Genomic DNA, 10548 nt, shown 5'->3' on the forward strand with positions numbered 1-10548 from the left:
GCCTGTATACAGAAGATCTAGCACAGACCCTGGCCTGTATACAGAAGATCTAGCACAGACCCTGGCCTGTATACAGAAGATCTAGCACAGACCCTTGCCCCATTGCTGCTTCAGTTTCTGTGAACTCCTGTGAGCCCTGCTCAGTTGATTCTGTGGTCCATGTTCTCCTGGTGTCCTTGATCCCCTGGCTCCTCCAGTCCTCTCTATCAGTCTTCTGTTGGGGTTCTCCAAGCTCTGCCTAATGTTTGGCTGTGGGCTTCCCATCAGCTTCTGGAGGAAACCTCTCTGATGACGACTGGGATAGGCAGCGATCTGTAATTGTAGCAGAATATCATTAGGGATTGTTTCATTGACTTCTTTTTATTATTTATTTATTTATTTATTTATTTATTTATTTTTTTGAGCCATCCAACTTCCTGACCCTGGGCATCCAGGCAGTGTGAAGTATGGAATCTCCCTTGTGGCTTCAATCTCAAGGTAGACCTGTCATTGGTTGGCCACTCTCACAAGCTCTGAGCCACCAATGCCCCTGCACATCTTGCAGGCAGGACAGGTTGGGGGTCATAGGTCATTGTTTTTATTAACTGCGAAGCAGTTTAATTATTTTTGACTATCTTAAAGAATGAATTTAGCAGACACATACTTTAGAAACAACTGTGAGCAACATTGTCATTATTTTTCTGGAACTCACTTTAGGTACTTGGTAAAACTATGATAATTATGTTTTCTCCAAATTGGCCTAAATGAACTGCAGTTATTTGTGGTCTTTGTTGATTGCCCTATAGGTCACCATCATTCTCTTTATGTTCTGTGATGACAAAACACTAGATACTGCTATTAAATAGCTGTCTATACAAACACATGGAAAGAGAGGCTATATATTTGGCAATAGTTGTGTGCCTTAGTGTGGTGATTTGACTACGCTTGGCCCAGGGAGTAGTATTATTGGGAGGTGTGGCCTTGTTGGAGTAGGGGTGCCGCTGTTGTGTCTCACTGTGTGGGTGGGCTTTGAGACCTTCCTCTTAGCTTCCTGAAAGCTAGTCTTCTCCTGACTGCCTTCAGATCAAGATACAGAACTCTCAGCTCCTTCTCCAGCACCATGCCTACCTGGGTACTGCCATGCTTCCTGCCTTGATGACAATGGACTGAACCTCTGACCCTGTAAGCCAGCCCCAATTAAATGTTATCCTTTGTAAAAGTTACCTTGGTTATGGTGTCTGTTCACAGCAATGGAAATCCTATGACTAAGACACTTAGTTGGTAATAAAATGATTCAAATGGAAATTTCTTACTTAATGAGTATGTTCTTAAAATGAAAACTCCATTCAACAATCTATTATTTTTAAAACTGATTGCTTTTGTTTTATAAACGGTGACATAATACGTAGTAATTAGCAGCATAAATGTGTTACAGTAGTCAAAAGTTGTTGGCTATATACTGTGTTAGCACCATCTTCTAGAGGAAGTGATGTGTTCATTATTTCATTAAGAGTCTTTATATTTATTTATTATTTCATGTACTATGTGTGTGTGTGCACACATGTGTGTGCATGTGTGTGTGTGTTTGCATGCACACTCATATGGTACACTAATGGAGGCTTGAAAACAACTTGTGGAAGTCATTTCTCTCCCTCTACCGTGTGGGTTTGGAAGGCTGAACCTGGCTCATCAGGCTTGGTGATATGTGCTTTTACCCACTGAGTCATCTTGGCAGCCTCCCATTATTGTCTAACTGGCAGTTTTTTAAATGCAAATATCTAATATGTTTAAGATATATATGTAATGAATGAGTAACATTTAGAAGAACTTTAATACCCTAAAACTGATACTTTTAAAGAGATGAAATAATAGTAATACTAATATTTAACATATCTTAATGCTTAAAAACACCTAGTCTCAATGGAGGAGGAGTGGATGGGAGAGGGTGGGGGAAAAGGACTGGGAGTAGAGGAGCGAGGGAAAACTGCAGGCAGGATGTAAAGTAAATAAATTAATTTAAATTAAAATAAAACTCCACAGAAATAAAAAGTAAAGCATTGTGCTAAAAAAAGTAAAAACAAAAAAACTAATAAAAACTCTACTAGGCTACTGTATTCTTTGAAGTTTTGAAAGTGACATTTTTAAATCACTAAAAACATTTTGAAAAAGTCTAATAGTCTGAGTTCTATTTTCATTTAGGTTTCTTTAAAACAATAATTGTTTTTTTTTTACCCCTAGAAAGTTTAGTCAGTGGTATAGTTTAATACTCAAACCATATATATGGGTGTGATTCAGATCTGAAATTTAGATTTTCAGTTAAGTGTATCTTGGTTTTTATTTGTATCTGCTATATGTTAGGATGGAAAGGTACACACACACACACACACACACACACACACACACACATGCACACAAGCAACACACCATCCAAACATATACATACATACATATACTAGTAACACAGTTTTTAATTATAAATGAAAAGAGCAAGAAGTATGCACACAGGTGGTTCTTGATACCTACCTGTTTTGTACCTGTGTGTGTACATGCATGTGCATGTTCATGTATGTTTGTTCATCTGTGTGCACAATAATGTCTTGTGGACATGTGTGTATGTATGTATGTGGAGACCAGAGGTTAGTATCAGATGTTTTCCTCAGTCTGTCCACTTTGTTCTGGAACAGGCTCTTTTGCTCTACCTGAATGAAGCTCACTGATTAAGCTAGCCTGGCTGCCCAGTGAATTCCAGGGATCTGTTGAATTTTAGATATGTACCACTGATCCTGGCGTTCCATGTGGGGGTGTGTTGTTCTGAATTCTGGTCCCTGTGCTTGTATAGCAAATGTGTTACTGACTGAGGTAATGCCTAAGCCACCACATCTCAGACCTTCTTGGAAAAGAAATAGTACCTGTGCTAAACATGTAGTTACTTTTGCTGCTATTCCCAAATAGCACAGATAACTAAAATGCATTTTCTATAGCACTGGCATTGCTTAAGTATATGTAACCTAGAGATGATCCATACACTATGGGGGAAGTGAGAAGGTTACTCAGTGGCAGAATGTGCAGTCAGCATGTGTGAAGCCTGAGTTCAGTACCTAGCAGCAACAACAGAAACAATGCAAAACCTATGGGAAGATAATCTAAGATACACACCAACACTGCATCATCATGATAGGGAATTGGCATCCTTGGATTCTATGTCTTGAGTAAGCCTTATGACAGGTATAATTTTTTCAAAGAATAATTTTGATCGTTTTAAAACATGAATTTATTGGATTAGAAGAGAGGGCTCAGCAGTTGATGGTGCTCTTCCAGAAGACCCGAGTTCGATTCCCAGCACCCACATCAGGTGGTTCACAACTGCCTGTAACTATAGCTCCAAGGGATTTTGATGCTCCTGGAGGCATGGGCACTCACGTGCACATAACCACATACAGACATATAGTTGAAAAGTATAAAATTAAAAACCACATATTCATTGATACCTCTCTTTTGAAATAGGGTCTTATTTTGTGTTACAGGTTGGCCTCAAGATCACCATCCTCCTGCCTCAATCTCCCAATTGCTGGGATGACAGGCATGTGTGTTCCTATGCTTGGTGATGTGAGTTTATGATAGAGGTCAGAAGTTAAATTGTTATTGATATTTTTAGGGGATCAATTTCAGGTTTAGGGGTTAAGTAAAAGAAAAAACAAGAAAGTCATTACAGTGTTTCATGCTGTATATTTTAAGATACATTCATTTCTCTATTGAGTTGAATTCCTAACTGGTTTTATATTTTGGAAAATCTATATCTATTGAGCTTTTCTTTTGCAAAAAAGTTAATTTCAACCATTTAAAATATATAATGTATAATTCAGGTCCTAGAAAGATGGCTCAGTGTTTAAGATCACTTGCTGCTCTTGCAGAGAGAACCTGAGTTTGTTTCTTAGCACTGACATTAGGCAGCTCACAAACATCTGTAACTTCAGCTCTGCGAATACAACACTGTGGGCACGTGCACATACATGTGCACATACACCTCCCCCCCGATACACACAAATAGTCATACTCACATAAACCTTACAGTTCATAGTCCAGTGATTTCAGTACATTCACACTTTTGTACAATGCTCACACTAGCTAATTATATAACAGTTAAATCACCCTGAAATAAATTCTGTGTTCACTAAGCAATCATTTCTTGCATGTTTTTCATCCATTCCTGACAGACGCTCATCTATTTTTTACCTCCTTGAATTTTTCCTTATTCTGGATAGTTGAGATAAATAGACCCAAACAATATACAGCCTTTGTTGGCTTCTTTCATTTAGCATATTTTGCTAAAAAAGTTTTGTTTTGTTCAAAAATATTTTTGGACATGTGCTAATGTGCATTCCTTTTTGTGGGAGAATATTATTTCATTATATTGGTATATCACATTTCCGAAGTACTCAGGCTAACTTAGATTCCTCCCAGCAGTGTAAATGGTCCTTCTCCCCCGCTCTCCCATTCTCATGAGCATGTGATGCTTGCCTTGATAATAGGCATTCTAACTGGAGTGAATTTCAGTTTAATTTTGATTTTGATTTCCTTTATTGCCAAAGATATTGAACTTGTTTTTCCCAGGTATTTATTGGCCTCTTATATTCTGGGTACAACTGCCAGTTCAACTCACTTGCCAATTTGCCGATTAGATTGTTATTTTGTTATTTTGTTGTTTACATTTTTGAATTGAGTTCTTTGTATATTCTACATATCAAACTATTGCCAGATGCTGCTGGCAGAGAGTCTATCCCATTCTATAGGCCGTCTTTCCACTCAGTTATTTCTCTTGCAGTGCAGTACAAAAGCTTTTTGCAATTTCTCTAGCTTTAAAGACATTACTACAGTATATTTTGGTCATATTCCCTTCCCTCCCCTAACTCCTCCCAGATCTTCCCCCTTCCTACCACGCAGCATTGTGTATCTTCCCTCTCTCAAACAGAACTACAGCCAAAAAGAACCGAACCAAACCAAACCAAACCACCCAACCAGCCAAAAAAGCATATGAAAAGCAGGGAGCCAAGTTTGTGTCGGCCAGTTCCTCCTGAGGATGCTGCTCGCCCTGGAGTGTACCAAGTGCTACTTTATTGGGGAAAACCGACTCCCTCTCTCGGGGGTATAAATTACAGATAGCTCCATGGCTAGGGGTGGAACTTTGTGGCCACTTCCCTTTCTTCATGCTGGAATTATGTTTGGCTTGAACTTGTGCAGGTCCTGGACATGCTGTCACAGTCTCTGTGAGTTCATATGTGCATCAGCCATGCTGTATGTGGAAGACACAGCTTCCTCAGAGTTACTCACCACCTCTGGCTCTTACAGTCATCCTACCTCTTCTACATAGATACTAAGCCTTGATGGGAGGGCTTTGATAAAGACATTCCATTTAGAACTTAATATTCTGGTGTTTCTTATTCTCTGGTCTCAGTGTTAATTAGCATCTGCTACAAGAAAAAAAAAACCCTTCAGATGAAGTTTGAGCGATATACTGATTTACGGGTGCAGGAATATGTCATTAGACATTCTTTTATTGCGGTGATACTTTTCGTAGAGTCACAGTGGAAGGATCTCCCCCCTAGAGACAATGACCTATCTAATCAAAGGTCTTGGCCACATTAATAGTGTCAGCTGTGGCTTATGTTTCATGGAGTGGGCCTTAAATTCAATTAAAAAGTACTTGATTATTCCCATCATCGTTGTGTCCCCATTGCACCAATATATCTTGCAGGCAGGTCATTATTGTAGGTCGCAGGGTTTGTAGCTGTGGGAGGCTGGTGATTTTTTTTCTCATGTGGCAACGTGTATAGTAACGTCACTATGAATGTTAATATGAATAAAGTTCTTGTTGGACATGAGCTTGATTTCTCCATGCTCAATGACACAGATGAGTGGTGTCTTCAGCCATGGGATCTTACCATCGGGTTGTGGTAACCAATAGCATTGGCATGCAGTGTTCTGGAGTAGCAGCTATGGAAACCCCACGGCCAACAACTCAAGAATATTGTCTTAGTTTGGGGATTATTGCTGTGAAGAGACCCTGTGACCAAAGCAACTCTTATAAAGGACAATATTGAGTGGAGGCTGGCTAACAGGTTCAGAGGTTCAGTCCATTATCATCAAGGTGGGAAGTATGGCAGCACCCAGGCAGGCATGGTGCTGGAGTTCTACATCGTCATCCGAAGGCTGCTAGAAGACTGTCTCTAGGTAGCTAGGGAGAGGATCTTAAAAGTCTACCTCAAAAGTGACACACTTCCTCCAACAAGGCCACACCTCCTAAAATGCCACTCCCCGGGGCAACCATATTCAAACTACTACAAATATGTAACCTATTCTAGTACTAGAGGTTTTTACTAGAGTAGTATATGATTTCTAGTTGCAACATTGTCTCACTCATTATATGGTAACTACATTTAAATATATATTATGATATAACATATATATGTACATACACACACACACATACATATATATATATTATGAAACTTCCTCAGCAGTAGGTTTCCATGTGGTTTTGTTAGGTGCCTCCTCTTCCTCCTCCTCCTCCCCCCTCCTCCCTTCTTTCCCTTCCTCCCTTCCTCCTCCTCCTCCTCCTCCTCCTCCTCCTCCTCCTCCTCCTCCTCTTTTTTGAGACAGGGTTTCTCTGTGTAGCCCTGGCTGTTTTGGAACTCACTCTGTAGACTGCGCTGACCTTGAACTCAGAAATTTGCCTGCCTCTGCCTCCCAAGTGCTGGGATTAAAGGCGTGCGCCACCACTGCCCAACTTTAGGTGCCCCTTCTTATATTCCCTCCTTTACCCAGCTCTTACTTTCTCCATTAATTGACCCTCCCATTCTATTTTCAACTTTATCTCCTTACCTCATTTTGTCTCTGCCTCCTTCAAACCTCACCTGCTTCCCCCTGGTCCCTCAATCACCTACCTAGACTGTATGGGTATTCTAAACAAAGTGCGCATGTCTAAGGCTTAAAGCTAATACATCTAAGAGAAAAGCAAGCCATGCTGGTTTTTCTGGGTCTGGATGCTTGTTTCTAGCTTCTTCCACTTACGTGCAAATTTCATTTTTCTAACAGGTCTATTGTGTAAACGCATCGCAGTCTCATTGTCTGTTGATCAGTTGATACCATCTAGGTGGTTTCCAATTTCTGGGTAATATGAATAGAGCAGCAGTGGACATGGATGAGCAAGTATGTCTGCAGAAATATGGAGACTCCTTTGCCCATGTCTGGTATAGCTGTCTCCTGTGGGAGAGCTGTTTCCCCGCTTTGAGGACCCTCTGTGTTTGTTTTCCATAGATGCTGTACCAGTTTGTACTCTTACTTCCAGCAAGTGTTCTCTCTTCTCTGTCTTTGCTAGCATGTGCTGTCATTTGTTTTTATTAGGCTTAGATATTCTGACCGGGGTAAGATGAAATCTCTAAGTAGTTTTAATGTTCATTTTTTTGATGGCTAAGGATGTTGAACACTTTTTAGTTTTTTTCTCAGCCCTTTGTGTCACCTTTCTCCTCTGAGGAGGAGGGGTTAGAGGCAATACTGCAGGGAACAAGACCTGCTGGCCTTGCCTTGAAATGGAAAACAAACCATTCCCTCCCTAAGTTGCTTTTGGTTAGAGTGATGTATCAGAACAAAGTGAAAGCAGATTCTGCCACCTCTCCCTGTGGCCTGGCACCATTAGCCAAGGCTATGTTGGCTTCTGCGTCTAATGGTTGGCCGATTCATCAGATTCCTCTCCACAGAGCTTTTCCCATTAGGCAGCTCCACCAGTGCGTATCAGGGTTCCAATCACGTCGCGTTCTTGCCAGCACTGGTTATATCTAATAATAAAAAATTCATCCTACCGAGAGCATGAGATGGTATCTCACTGTGGCTTTGGTTTGCATTTCAATTGTGGTCAATCATGTTGCACACCTTTTCTTCTGATTATGAAATACCTACTGAGTTTTTCTCTTTCATTAGCTTAATTACCTTTTCATTTGTTTTTTAAAGACAGAACTTCATGTAGCCCAGGCTGGCCTTAATCTCACATGTACCCAAGGCTGGCCTGGTACTCCTGATTTTCCTGTCCTTACCTCCGAAGTGCTGGAGTGGTGTGCATGCCAGTGGAATGGAGTGCTAGAAGCCAGTGAGCTCCTGGTATGCTTGTATCAGTTTTTGAAAACACAATTTGGTTGATGTCCCTGGAAGGCCTAATCTTTTCGGAGGTGTGGTGAGGGCCGGGCTAGATCTGGAGGGAGTGGGGGAAAGGAGAGAGGCTGAGGGGAGGGGACACTACACAAAAGAAGAAAAGGAAAAGGTTCTAAAAATGTTTCCATCAAAATATGAAATATATATATATATATTTAATAAAAACCTAAGGCAGATAGCAATAAGGCAACACAATGCTACTGAGCATATCACATTTGTTCACTACAACTGCTGGTCCAAAACTCAACCCATATAGCTCAGGTCAACTTCTTTTCAAAAGAATATGAAAATCATTCAAGAGTAAAAATTGTGTTCAAAATATTTCATTTCTTCCAACACTAATTTAAATTTCTATATATAACTTCATGCCATATTAAATTTATTTCTAAGTTTTTATTTTTTGTGATGCCATTATAAATGGAATTTGTTCTTGAATTCATTTTAATTCTCAGTTTCTGACATGGCATCTGATTTTGTTGACACTGTATACTAAAACATGGCTGAATTAGCTCTAATAGAGGTGTGTGTGTGTGTGTGTGTGTGTGTGTGTGTGTGTATGTTACTTGGGTAAATTGACCTCCTTTATGGTACATGTTCCTTTGAATATTCAGTGGTTCATTTTGCTAGCATTGTCTGAGGGTCCTTACATATAGATACACAATGTATATTGATCTTATGACAAATGTCAGGCTGAGATCAGACCAGTAATGAATGAGTTCAGACGTGTTTCTCCATTTCAATCTCTGAAGAATTTGACTATTGCTCTCTGGGTGTTCACCAGCAAAGCTTCCTGGCTCTAGACTTCTGGTTTTTGGAAGTTTTTTTGCTCATTAATTTTCTTCAAAGGTCTAAACAAAATTTATGTTTCTTTATGAATTAATTTAGATGTTTTTCATATTAAAATTTTATTTTATCTAACTGGTCTTGTTTGTTAACATGTAATTATTTATTCTCTTAGAATTGTTATTATTTCTGTAACATGGTAACGTCCCCATTTTTTTATTCCCGATTTTAGTAATTTAACAATTTTTTTTTTTTTTGGCCAGTTCATCATTACCGACTTTTTTTTTTTCCTGTGAGACAATTCTTGCTTTTCTTGATTTTTTTTGTGTTCTCTGTTTCATCTGGCTTTGCTCTAAGCGTATGTTTCTATCTTTGCTTCTTTCTTCTTTCTGCGTCTTTAGCATAGAAAGTTAGAGTCCTCGTTCAAACTTTTCCTCTTGAGAGGAAGAAAGGGTGTGGCGTGGGTGGGTGGGGAGGTGGGGAGCACTTGGAAGAGTGATTAGGAAGGGAAATCTATACTCAGAATGTATTTGTTGTATGAAAAAGCCTATTGTTAACTAGAAAGAACTTTCTTTTCTTAAACTAGGTGTTGACAGCTATAAATTTTAATAAATAGTGAATGCATTTATTTCATTCCATAAGTTTTGATATTTTTTACATATGCATGAATATCAAAGTATTTTAAATGTTCGTGTTTGTTAGTCTTTAAGCTTTTTGCTTTCATTAGTACTTTCCAACTAGATACAAACTGGAGTCCTCTGAGAAGAGGAAACTCATCTGAGGAAGTGGCCTCCACTTCCTGGATGTAAGCCAGAGTAGCCTAGTTCTAAGAACACTGTATGTTTACGAGTCCCTCCTTCATGTTAATGTAACAAATTGTATCTTTATACATTGTGTACTTACTAGTTGGTTATGATGATTGTTTTAAAGGTGGTTTTTAAATATACAGAAAAACTGGAGACTAAAAGACCAGATATGTTAGTACCACCTTGAATTATAACCAGTATAATTACCCATGTATTTTTCTTCTACTGGATATAGATATTTTTTCCTCACATAATATTACAGTTTCTTTCCCTACCTCCCTCTCATCTAGACCCATTTCTTTTCTGTCTCTCATTAGAAAACAAAACAGGATTCTAAGGGAACATTAAAACAAACACTTTGGAATAGACAAAACAAACAAATAAACAGAAGGAGAAGAGCCCAAGAAAAGGCACAACAGACAAAGACACAGAAACCTATTTGTTCTCGTCTTTGGAATCCCCCCTACCCCCCAAAAAACCCCACTAAACTGGAAAAGGCCTGTACACAAAATGTTTTAAAGAAAGAAAAGCACTTATATGACATTATGAGACAAGGAACCTCCAATTATGCCATTGAGTTCATTTTCTGCTGGCACCTACTGCAGGGCATGCAGCCTCCCCCCTCACCAACATTTACTGCAGGGTGTACAGCCTCCTACCCCCCTCATCAACATCTACTTCAGTGCGTACAGCCTCCCCCCAACATCTGCTGCAGGGCATGCAGCCTCCCTCCCCTCACCAACATCTACTGCAGGGCATGCAGCCTCCCTCCCCTCAC

General features: G+C 39.6%; 1 protein-coding gene across 3 annotated transcripts in view; it reads left to right on the forward strand.

The window, feature by feature from the left end:
* Positions 1–10548, forward strand: part of Ccdc171 (coiled-coil domain containing 171) — a 317157-nt gene that overhangs the window by 206533 nt on the left and 100076 nt on the right. The window lies entirely within an intron of this gene.

Source organism: Mus pahari, chromosome 6 (assembly GCF_900095145.1).
Source record: "Mus pahari chromosome 6, PAHARI_EIJ_v1.1, whole genome shotgun sequence".
NCBI lineage: Eukaryota > Metazoa > Chordata > Mammalia > Rodentia > Muridae > Mus > Mus pahari.